The 10,266-nt window shown below is 50.3% G+C and overlaps 1 long non-coding RNA gene across 2 annotated transcripts in view; it reads right to left on the reverse strand.

The window, feature by feature from the left end:
• LOC126081211 (uncharacterized) overlaps positions 1–9,269 on the reverse strand; it is a 70,963-nt gene extending 61,694 nt beyond the window's left edge. Inside the window, exon 1 of one of the 2 annotated variants that reach the window (XR_007518319.1) lies at positions 9,209–9,269. This is a non-coding gene — a long non-coding RNA (uncharacterized LOC126081211). Of the gene's footprint in view, positions 1–9,148 lie in introns of both variants that reach the window. The other variant, XR_007518318.1, reaches the window with a different exon arrangement.
• Between the last annotated feature and the right edge of the window lie 997 nt (positions 9,270–10,266).

A 10,266-nucleotide genomic window follows, 5' to 3' on the forward strand; every position in this document is an offset into this window, starting at 1 on the left:
GAGCAAACCAAAGGGCCAGCAGCCCGACAGCCCCACATGTGTGAGGACAACAGATGAGACAGAGGTGGCGTCGCAGGTGACAACGAAAGGTAAACGGCGCTGACGAGACTGGTTACGCATATTGAAACAAATAAGTGGAAACCCAACTTCGAAAAACACAAGTTCCATTCTAAGTCGAGTTTTTTTAAACCCAAACTTTCAAACATTTAGGAAAACATATAGGAGAGTATCAAATTCCCGATCGGAGAAGAGGAGAGTGTTCTAAATAAGGCACAAAAACAAACTCTGAAGAACAAAAAGTACTACCTCTCACCACATTTACATTTTAAAACTTGGCACACCAAGAGTCACTAGGAAAAAAAGTGAAGAAAAAGCAAAACAAAAAACCATGGTCTGGAAAAAGACAGCTCCAGTGCACCTTGGTGATTAGAATCGAATCTAGAAAATTCAAAGAACTTCATTGTGATTGTTGTTACGTGCCTTTGAGTCAGCTCCCACTCATAGCGACCCCACGCAGAGCAGAAGGAAAACACTGCCGGGTCCTGCGCCGTCCTCACAGTCGTTGTATCTGAGCCCACTGTTGCAGCCACTGCGTCAATTCATCTCATTGAGGGTGTTCCTCTTCTTCCCTGACCCCTCTACTTTACCAAGCATGATGGCCTTCTCCAGGGACTGGGCCCTCCTGACAACATGTCCAAAATACGTGAGATGCAGTCTCTTATCCTTGCTTCCAAGGAGCATTCTGGCCGCACTTCTTCCAAGACAGATTTGTCCGTTCTTTTGGCAGTCCGTGGTATATTCAATATTCTTCGCCAGCACCACAATTCAAAGGCGCCAATTCTTCTTCAATCTTCCTTATTCATTGTCCAGCTTTTGGATGCATATGAGGTGATCAAAAACGCCATGGCTTGGGTCAGGTGCACCTTTGTCCTCAAGGTGACATCTTTGATATTTAACACTTTAAAGGGATCTCTTGCAGCCAATTTGCCCAATGCAATGAGTCGTCTGATTTCCTGACTGCTGCTTCCATGGGTGTTGATTGTGGATCCAAGGAAAATGAAATCCTGGACAACCTCAATCTTTTCTCCATTTATCATGATGTTGCTAGTTGGTCCAGTTGTGAGGATTTTTGTTTTCTTTATGTTCATGTGTAATCTATACTGAAGGCTGTGGTCTTTGATCTTCATCAGTAAGTGCTTCGAGTCCTCTTCACTTTCAGCAAGCAAGGTTGTGTCATTTCAATATTGCAAGTTCTTAATGAGTCTTCCTCCAATCCTAATGCCTGTTCTTCTTCATGTAGTCCAGCTTCTTGGATTATTTGCTGAGCATACAGACTGAATAGGCAAGGTGAAAGAATACTACCCTGACGCACACCTTTCCTGACTTAAACCACACAGTATCCCCTTGTTCTGTTCGAATGACTGCCTCTTCATCCATGTACAGATTTCTCACAAGCACAATTAAGAGCTCCGGAATTCCCATTCTCTGCAATGTTTTCCATAATTTGTTATGATCCACACGGTCGAAAGCCTTAGCATCGTCAATGAAACACAGGTAAACATTTTTCTGGTATTCTCTGCTTTCAGCCAGGATCCATCTGATATCAGCAATGATATCCCTGGTTCCACGTCCTCTTCTAAATCCTGCTTGAATTTCTGGCAGTTCCCTGTCAATACACTGCTGCAGCCACTTTTGAATGGTCTTCAGCAAAACTTTGCTTGTGTGTGATATTAATGATATCGTTCAATGATTTCAGCATTCAGTTGCATCACCTTTCTTGGGAATGGGCATAAATCTGGATCTCTTCCTGTCAGTTCACTAGGTGGCTGTCTTCCAAACTTCTTGGCATAGATGAGTGAGCACTTCCAGTGCTGCATGCATTTGTTGAAACATCTCAGTTGGTATTCCATCAATTCCAAGAGCCTTGTTTTTCGCCAATCCCTTCAGTGCACCTTGGACCTCTTCCTTTAGTACCGTCGGTTCCTGACCATATGTTACCTCCTGAAATGGTTGAACGTCCACCGGTTCTTTTTAGTATAGTGACTCTGTGTGTTCCTTCTATCTTCTTTTGATGCTTCCTTTGTCATTTAATATTTTCCCCATAGAATCCTTCAGTACTGCAACTCGAGGCTTGTATTTTTACTTCAGTTATTTCAGCTTGAGAAATGCTGAGCGTGTTCTTCTCTTTTGGTTTTCTATCTCCAGGCCTTTGCATGTGTCATTATAATACTTTGTCTTCTCGAGCCGCCCATTGAAATCTTCTGTTCAGCTCTTTTACTTCATCATTTTTCCCTTTTGCTTTAGCTACTTGGAGTTCAAGAGCAAGTTTCAGAGTCTCTTCTGACACCCATTTTGGTCTTTTCTTTCTTTCCTGTCTTTTTAACGACCTCTTGCTTTCTTCATGTATGATGTCCTTGATGTCATTCCACACCTTCTCTGGTCTTCAGTCATTAGTGTTCAACACATCAAATCTTTCCTGGAGATGGTCTCTAAATTCAGGTTGGATATATTCATGTTCATACTTCCGCTCTTGTGAACTTGTTCTGATTTTCTTCAGTTTCAACCTCAACTTGCATATGAGTAATTGATTGTCTGATCCACAGTCGGCACCTGGCCTTGTTCTGACTGATAATATTGAGCTTTTCCATTGTCTCTTTCCACAGATACAGTCGATTTGATTCCTGTGTATTCCATCTGGTGAGGTCCATGTGTACAGTCACCATTTATGTTGGTGAAAAAGGCATTTGCAATGAAGAAGTTATTGGTCTTGCAATATTCAATCATGCAATCTCTGGCATGATTTCTATCACCAAGGCCATATTTTCCAACTACCGATCCTCCTTCTCCTTGGTATCACATTCCAATCATCAGTAATTATCAATGCATCCTGATTGCTTGTTCGATGAATTTCACACTGCAGAAGTTGGTAAAAATCTTCAATTTAGTAGTTGGTGCATAAATTTATATAATAGTCGTATTAACTGATCTTACTTGTAGGCATATGGATATTATCCTATCACTAACAGCATCGTACTTTAGGATCGATCTTGAAATGTCCTTTTTGACAATGAATGCAACACCATTCCTCTTCAAGTTGTCTTTCTGCTGTGGTAGACCATATGATTGTCTGATTCAAAATGACCAATACCAGTCCACTTCAGCTCACTAATGCCTAGGATATTGATCTTTATGTGTTCCATTTAATTTTTGACGATTTCCAATTTTCCTAGATTCATACTTCATACATTCCAGGTTCCGATTATTAATGGATGTTTGCAGCTGTTTCTTCTCATTTTGAGTCGTGCCACATCAGCAAATGAAGGTCCCGAAAGCTTGACTCCATCCACATCATCAAGGTTGACTCTACTTTGAGGAGGCAGCTCTTCCCCAGTCATCTTCCGAGTGCCTTCCAACCGGGGGGGCTCATCTTCCAGCACTATATCAGACAGTGTTCCGCTGCTATTCATAAGGTTTTCACTGGCTAATGCTTTTCAGAAGTAGACTTCCAGGTCCTCTTTCCTATTCTGTCTTAGTCTGGAAGCTCCGCTGAAACCTGTCCTTCATGGGTGACCCTGCAGGTATCTGAATACTGGTGGCATAGCTTCCAGCATCACAGCAACACGCAACCCCCCACAGTACTACAAACTGACAGACGTGTGGGGGCAAAGAGCTTCAGGAATCAATAAAAATAGCAACCTGATTTAGCTTAGTGGGCAAAGGATATGAAGAGGGTAGTTAACAAAAGAGACTAATGACAAGTCAGTAAATGGAAAGCATCACAAGTAACCAGGGAAACACAAGAGTCAACCACAATAACACCCTGTTTCATCAGCCTGGCAAGTGTTGAGTCTGACAATTCTAAGTTTGAGTGAAGATGTGGAGAAACAGGACCTGGCTGGAAGCGTCGATGGGGATGACCACTTTGGAGGACTATTTGGCCACGTCTCGTAAATACCTGTGGTTGTTGCTGCTGCTGTTAGCTGCTGTCAAGTCAAATCTGACTCAGATGACCCCATGTACAACAGAAGGAACTACTGCCCGTTCGTGTGCCATCTTCATGATCATTGATATGCTTGAGTCCATTGTTGCGGCCACTGTGTATTTTGAGTGCCTTCCAACCTTGGGGACTCATCTCCCAGCACTATATTGAACAATATTTTGTTGTGCTCCATAAGATTGTCATTGGCTAGTTTTCGGAAACAGATGGAGAGAAGGTTGGGGAGGGTGGGAGGGGAGGGCTGCGAGAGGAGAGGGGAGGGGGGCCAAGAGCTTGAGGGGCCAGCCCCTCAGATACAGCACTCCTGTCCCTGCAGCCACATGTGGGTGACGGCATCTCCCTGTGGAAACCGACATGCTGCCGCCTGCTGTTCGCTGTGCTGTGAGCAATAAACTGCCTTGCTCTGATCCGCTGAGTCTCCTTGTCTGCTTGCAGCTTCTATGTCAGTGGTCCAGCAAGCAAGGGGCTGAGATGGACAATGGCCTTTGGGGAGAGAAAAAGGGTGCCCCTCAGGCTGAGTTCAGGGATGTGAGGAAATTCCCTGGAAGCTGGTAGTGAATGTTCTCACCCTAGTGGGGGTAAGGTGGGAAGCGGAGGAGGAAATAACTGGTCCCCCGCTGTCCTGCCTGTTAATGAATGTGAGTCGAGTCCATGTTAGAAGCTGAGCAGCAAGAGGAAGACTGAAACAAGCCATCCAAATGGTTGTTGCCACCTCTCCCACGGGGTGGAGGACAGGGATAAGGGCCCCCTGGAGTCCCTGGGCAGCACAAATGGTTAAGCACTCAACTAGTAGCCAGAAGGTTGGCAGTTCAAACCCACCCAGAAGTGCAATCTGCTTCCGAAGTGTCCAACTTTGAAAACCCCGTGGAGCACAGTTCTACTCTGCACATACAAGGTTTGCCATGAGGAGGACTCAACTGAACATCAACAGGTTTGGGGAGGAAAGTGAACTTCGTCCTTTTCTGAAAATCGCAGCCAAGACCATCCCTGAGGGCAACGTGTCCTTGTACAAGAACAGAGACTCAGGCCAGTAGTGGGAGGACAGAAGGGGTCCGTGGCATCACTAAAGGGGTAGAGGGGGTGTGGACCACACCGGGTGACACAAAATAACTGTCTATAACATTTTTCTACAGAGTTTCAGCAGAAATTTGTTATATTTTATAAAAAATATCCCTGCAGTTAGTTTTAACAACAAAAACATCTTTTATAAGCCCAGCTTACGTGTATCAATATGTCTACAAGGCTAAAACTCTATGCTAATTTACTTTTTGAACCTTCTAATGCGCTCCGGTCAGAGCTGCCACTATCAGCCAATTACAGTGACGCTTCGAATCAGGCAGTTTCATCTGCGTGCGCCAAAAGCGCGGGTCGTTGTTTTCATTGCCCATGTTCTTATAGTCTCTGATTTTGTAAAATTTTCTGCTGTTTTAACTACAATAAAGTAGTAATTAGTATTTGTGAACCTGTAACAATAACTTTTTTTGAGAACAAAGTAGTAATTAGAGGAAAAGAAGGAGTGATGTACAGGAATTACCATGTAGGATTGACCTTAGTACAAAAAACATGACTGAGGATTCTGTACGATCCAGTAGGGGATGAGGTCCATGGGGCGTGACACCATGAGTACAGGGTGACACCAACCCTAGTGACGCCACTGTCTGGGTCCACAGACCCTGCGGAGCACCCAGAGCTGGCGGTGGCCTGTGTCCTGAGAGGGAAGAGAGGTCAAGCTCCCGGCGGTGGTGGCCACAGCCAGGCCATCTCATGCTTGACTGCCCTTCAGGCTGCCATGCAGGTTTGCCCCTTTGAATTATTTCAATGACCACGTTATGTCAGCCTGGGGAGATGTCCCTGAGGCTGACCAAACCCCATGGATGCATTGGGGGAGCTATTCGGAGCCGGAGGGCTGGGGCTGCTCCACCTGGTTGGATCACGAATGACCTCAGCCCGGGGGTGAGCCCCTTGCCCAGAGACTGCCTGCTGACCTGTGATGAGGAAGGTTCCTCCAACCTTCTGGCTGGAACACCCATGATGACCTGAGACCCAAAGGCCCCCCACATGAGACCAGTCTCTGCAGCCTGAGCCCAACCCCAGGAAAGGAGCAAGACACCCTCTCCAAAGCAACCCAACCATAATTCCCTGTGAATCTGGCTGTGAAAAGGAAGTTTCTAAAGATGAGACGAATACAGAGGGCACTGAGGAGCTAGGGACCACAGATGGAGCACTGGGAGACTCCAAGTGGGCACAGGGTCACCCTTGAAACCAAGAGGGCCACTACTGAGCCAGTGGCCTCATGCAGGTCAAGCGCCCTCTACTGGAGGAGCTGAGAACAGGTGGCTGCCCTGGAATGAATCCCTCCCCAGGCGCCACCACCTGCCCTGCACCTACACGGCACCATGATAAACCGGAAAGAGACTGAAGTTGCCAAGGATTTCATTCTTCTCGTATCAACAACCAACAGCCATAGCGCAGCAGCCAAGAAGTCAAATGATGTATTGCATTTGGCAAATCGGCTGCAAGGTCTCTTTAAAGTGTTAAAAAAACAAAAATGTAACTTGATAGCTAAGGCGTACCTGACCCAACCTATGGTATTTTCAATCGCCTCATATTCATGCAAAAGCTGGACGGGAAAAGAAGACGGAAGAAGAATTGATGCGTTTGAATTACAGTGCTGACGAAGAGTATTGAATACCCCACGGACTGCCAGAAGAACAAACAAACCTGGTTTGGAAGAAGTACAGCCAGAAGGCTCCTTAGAAGCGAGAACAGTGAGACTTCATCTCACTTACTTTGGACATCTCATCAGGAGGGACCAATCCCTGGAGAAGGACATCATGCTTCGTAAAACAGCGGGTCAGCGCAAGAGAGGAAGACCCTCAACAAGACGGATTGACACAGTGGCTATAACAATGGGTTCAAACATACCAACAATCGTGAAGACAGCATAGGATCAGGCAGTGTTTCATTCTGTTGTTCATAGGGTTGCTATGAGTCAGAGCAAACTTGATGGCACCTAACAACAACATCCTGACTGGACGACCTTCAAGGAAAAGGAGGGTCAGTGTGGGGTCAAGGTCTTTCCATCCTAGGCAGCATGGAGGTCTTAAACCCTGGCAAGGGTAGGACAGGGCCAGGGGAGAACGGAAACTGCAAACTTGTATGGTTCTTTGAGATGCAGATGCTTAAGTGAACCCCCAGGCTGTGGTCCAGGGAGATTCCTGGATGGCAGCTTTGCAGCCAAGCCTGGAGAGCAACTAGTCCAGGTTGGGAAATTCTAGACTAGTTGCTTTAAAGTCAGACATCGCTAAAAGAACAATGTCTGTTGTACAGGATCCCTCATCTGCCTGGCCACCCACTCCCGCCCTCGGCGCCTTGCCTCCTTTCCAGGGAGGGCCAGGCTTCACACCTCCAGCAACAACCTCCTGCATCCCGCTCCAACGGCTGCCCAGAGGGGCCAGGTAACCAACACAAAAGTGCAGGCAAGTTAATGCCCCATGAGGCCAACTCTGACCAAAGAGAGTGGAAGACAGAGTGGAGCCGCAAATAGACTGTCTGCCCTTCTTCCTCCTTCCAGACTGCTCTGAGATGCCCTGCCTTCACGAGGGTTCCCTGGGGCTGCTGGTGGAGACAAGCCACCAGCCGCAATTGTTTGAGAGTCTAGGGAGCTGGGGAAGAGAATGCTTGCTTTTCTTCCCTTCTTTCCTGACTCACGATGCGTTTTCCCTCACTCCTGCCTCCCTGGAGCTGCACCTGCCATCGCCAGTTGCGGTGGAGTCGACAGACTAACGTGTGTGTCAGGGTCTCCTTAGGGGCGGCTATCACACGAGTGGACGCCGTGGTCCACGCTTGCCTGCCTGAACACCTGAAGAGTGAATTTCATTGTGAGTTAACTATGTCTAATTTATTTTTCAAAAGGTCAGGCTGTGGGAGCTGTAATGGCATGAACAGATGTTTCCTACACGTCCTACCTTCTTTTCGCACCTGAAGGATGAATTAAAAATGCCAGCCTCCTTCAAGCGGTCGGACCCGCACTGCAGCCTGCGAGCAGCAGAGGGCACGCGCGGACCTTGGAGCCCGCCCCCTCGGACTTCCGACCGCTGCGCCAGTCCAGCCAGGCCCCCAGTCCCGGACCGGCGGCCTTGGCGCCGCTCTGAGGTCCCTGTCAGCCCCGGGACCCCGAGACAGCGCAGCTGCGGGGGCGGGGACGGTGCCCAGCGGGAACCCTGAGCTTGCACCTCAGTCCCCGCCTGGCACTCAGCCACCGCCGGCGCCCAGCCCCGTGGAGCCGTCACCCCTGCCCATGTGACCGTCAACGCGCCCAGCCTGGCGCTGGGTCCCGCAGCTGCCGCCTCCCCGCGCCGCTGCCGCCCCCATCCATCAGCACCTGAGCCCTCCTGGTCGCCCCAGGAGGCACCGCATCTGAGCTGACCCAGGTGTGGGACTGACGGCCCTTGCTGGGAGTTCCCAAGGGAGATCCCCAAAGTGGGGAGGGGGGTTAGAACCTCAGATACAGGTTGCAGAGAACCTAGGCTGAAGAGGCAGTGGCTGCCTCTAGGGTGGGGACCCCCCACCCGGTGGTTGGCAGAACCCACGGTTTTAAGTGATCACATTGCAAAGAAAAACGACCGTTAGGGTTATAAAATAATCATGGCCCACCCATCCACCCACTAGAAGCTCCCAGAAGGGGGCACGAGGACACCACACCAGGCTGTCTGTACTGATACCAGCTTTGGCCTGGCCAGGGGCCACCCAGAACGTAGGAGCTAAAGTTCTCTTCTTCAGGCCCTGGGCACTCCCAGTTCACCTGCCAGATGCAGGCGGTGACCCCCACCCCCACTCTCACCCCCCACCCCCCGGGGCTGGGAAGAGGAGGGACATGAGCACAGAGCACACCTGGCCACCCTCCCTCCCTCCTCTACCCTGGGCTCGACCTGAGCCTGGAGAGGGGCAAGCCTGGCATCCCACCTGCCCCAGGGAGTTTTTCTGTCTAGCAACTGACAACCTCCCACCTCCAAGGGTCCCAGGCGCTGCAGGGTGTGTTGCTGCCCTCCCGGCCCCCGCCAGGAGCCAAGCTCTGTATGGCCAACTCTCCCAGGCCCCCTCAGCCTTCTGGCTCCCTCCTGGACTGAGTCCCCTGACCCAGGCTCCTACCTTAGAGACATTGAGTGAGTTCAGGCCCAGCAGGACCCTCATCCCTGCTCCATTGCTCACCTGGCTCTCTATCTCCCAGGGCTGTGGTTCCCTTCCAGGTTACTCTCTCTGAGGCCCAGCCTGGGACAGTGAAAGAGGAAGGGCCTCACCAAGCCCCAGCCCCAAATAACCCCTGTGCTCCCAGCGCTTCCTTCCGGGACAGCTAGCCACCGCCCCACCCCCACCCACCCCCAGCTTATTTGTTTATCCTAGAGCTGTTTATCCTGGCTCTGAGCCAGGAACACCCTCCCTCCTACACAGAATACCTGGGTCCCCTCAGGCTAGCAAGACTCGGGTCGGGGAAGTACAAGCCTTTACTGAATACCTACTGTGTCCAAAGCTTTCAGGCAGGTACCGCCTGGTGGGGAGAACTGGGCAGGGGATGGGGGGGCACCTCCAGAGCCCTGCCCAGCACCAGCCATCCTCATTCCCACCTAAAGCTCCCCAGCACCCCACCCTGGAGGGGGCGGGCCAGGCCTACCTGATCCATTTTTGGTCCCCTCTTTCAGCCAGCAGAGACTGAGAGCTGCCTCCCAGCTCCCTCCCCCTCCCAGGGAGAGAGCCCACCCCATTCCCCATAGAGAAGCCCCATTGTATACACCTACACCTCAAAAATAATTGCCTTCAAGGCTCACAGGGCTCCTTGGCTGGAGGTCTCTGTCCGCTTCCTCGGGACTGGATCCCCAGTGCCCAGGCCCCAGAAGACAATAAATATTTGGAGAAACCACCAGTGAGGGACTAGCATGTACTCCTGGCTCTGCCCAGCTGGCCTCTAGGTCTCCTCCTGGTCCAAAAACAGCCAGTTCACTCCCGACGGAGGCTTCTGTCCCCTCCCACCTTAGGGAGTCCTCCATCTCTGCTGGCACCTCCCCTCCTGGGGGTGGCCCTGGACTACCCCCACGCCAAGTCCAGTGTGTCTCTGACCCCTGTTTGCTTCCCGGGGGAGCACTCGCCCCAGGTGTAATTACATGTGTTTTTGTTCCCGCTCCAGTTGCCCAGCTTCAAGCAGGGCCCGCTTGCTTTTGTTCCACGGTGGTCCAGGTGGGCGACACTCGACAGCCCGTGGGGGGGGGCACGTG

This window comes from Elephas maximus, chromosome 7 (assembly GCF_024166365.1).
Source record: "Elephas maximus indicus isolate mEleMax1 chromosome 7, mEleMax1 primary haplotype, whole genome shotgun sequence".
NCBI lineage: Eukaryota > Metazoa > Chordata > Mammalia > Proboscidea > Elephantidae > Elephas > Elephas maximus.